Source organism: Syngnathus typhle, unplaced genomic scaffold (assembly GCF_033458585.1).
Source record: "Syngnathus typhle isolate RoL2023-S1 ecotype Sweden unplaced genomic scaffold, RoL_Styp_1.0 HiC_scaffold_331, whole genome shotgun sequence".
Taxonomy (NCBI): Eukaryota; Metazoa; Chordata; class Actinopteri; order Syngnathiformes; family Syngnathidae; genus Syngnathus; species Syngnathus typhle.
This window is the reverse complement of record NW_026872235.1, coordinates 30,001-32,131: the sequence shown is the minus strand read 5'-3', so window position 1 is coordinate 32,131 and position 2,131 is coordinate 30,001.

Below are 2,131 nucleotides of genomic sequence, written 5' to 3'. Positions count from 1 at the left end.
CCTGACTTTTAACGTAGAGTACCGGGCGCAAACCACTAACTCAAGCCCGGCATGGCAGCTCGAAAGGCGGCTAAGCATTCAAGGAAGCACCGTCTGGAGCTTCAGAGCCGTTCCGCCTGACTTTTAACGTAGAGTACCGGGCGCAAACCACTAACTCAAGCCCGGCATGGCAGCTCGAAAGGCGGCTAAGCATTCAAGGAAGCACCGTCTGGAGCTTCAGAGCCGTTCCGCCTGACTTTTAACGTAGAGTACCGGGCGCAAACCACTAACTCAAGCCCGGCATGGCAGCTCGAAAGGCGGCTAAGCATTCAAGGAAGCACCGTCTGGAGCTTCAGAGCCGTTCCGCCTGACTTTTAACGTAGAGTACCGGGCGCAAACCACTAACTCAAGCCCGGCATGGCAGCTCGAAAGGCGGCTAAGCATTCAAGGAAGCACCGTCTGGAGCTTCAGAGCCGTTCCGCCTGACTTTTAACGTAGAGTACCGGGCGCAAACCACTAACTCAAGCCCGGCATGGCAGCTCGAAAGGCGGCTAAGCATTCAAGGAAGCACCGTCTGGAGCTTCAGAGCCGTTCCGCCTGACTTTTAACGTAGAGTACCGGGCGCAAACCACTAACTCAAGCCCGGCATGGCAGCTCGAAAGGCGGCTAAGCATTCAAGGAAGCACCGTCTGGAGCTTCAGAGCCGTTCCGCCTGACTTTTAACGTAGAGTACCGGGCGCAAACCACTAACTCAAGCCCGGCATGGCAGCTCGAAAGGCGGCTAAGCATTCAAGGAAGCACCGTCTGGAGCTTCAGAGCCGTTCCGCCTGACTTTTAACGTAGAGTACCGGGCGCAAACCACTAACTCAAGCCCGGCATGGCAGCTCGAAAGGCGGCTAAGCATTCAAGGAAGCACCGTCTGGAGCTTCAGAGCCGTTCCGCCTGACTTTTAACGTAGAGTACCGGGCGCAAACCACTAACTCAAGCCCGGCATGGCAGCTCGAAAGGCGGCTAAGCATTCAAGGAAGCACCGTCTGGAGCTTCAGAGCCGTTCCGCCTGACTTTTAACGTAGAGTACCGGGCGCAAACCACTAACTCAAGCCCGGCATGGCAGCTCGAAAGGCGGCTAAGCATTCAAGGAAGCACCGTCTGGAGCTTCAGAGCCGTTCCGCCTGACTTTTAACGTAGAGTACCGGGCGCAAACCACTAACTCAAGCCCGGCATGGCAGCTCGAAAGGCGGCTAAGCATTCAAGGAAGCACCGTCTGGAGCTTCAGAGCCGTTCCGCCTGACTTTTAACGTAGAGTACCGGGCGCAAACCACTAACTCAAGCCCGGCATGGCAGCTCGAAAGGCGGCTAAGCATTCAAGGAAGCACCGTCTGGAGCTTCAGAGCCGTTCCGCCTGACTTTTAACGTAGAGTACCGGGCGCAAACCACTAACTCAAGCCCGGCATGGCAGCTCGAAAGGCGGCTAAGCATTCAAGGAAGCACCGTCTGGAGCTTCAGAGCCGTTCCGCCTGACTTTTAACGTAGAGTACCGGGCGCAAACCACTAACTCAAGCCCGGCATGGCAGCTCGAAAGGCGGCTAAGCATTCAAGGAAGCACCGTCTGGAGCTTCAGAGCCGTTCCGCCTGACTTTTAACGTAGAGTACCGGGCGCAAACCACTAACTCAAGCCCGGCATGGCAGCTCGAAAGGCGGCTAAGCATTCAAGGAAGCACCGTCTGGAGCTTCAGAGCCGTTCCGCCTGACTTTTAACGTAGAGTACCGGGCGCAAACCACTAACTCAAGCCCGGCATGGCAGCTCGAAAGGCGGCTAAGCATTCAAGGAAGCACCGTCTGGAGCTTCAGAGCCGTTCCGCCTGACTTTTAACGTAGAGTACCGGGCGCAAACCACTAACTCAAGCCCGGCATGGCAGCTCGAAAGGCGGCTAAGCATTCAAGGAAGCACCGTCTGGAGCTTCAGAGCCGTTCCGCCTGACTTTTAACGTAGAGTACCGGGCGCAAACCACTAACTCAAGCCCGGCATGGCAGCTCGAAAGGCGGCTAAGCATTCAAGGAAGCACCGTCTGGAGCTTCAGAGCCGTTCCGCCTGACTTTTAACGTAGAGTACCGGGCGCAAACCACTAACTCAAGCCCGGCATGGCAGCTC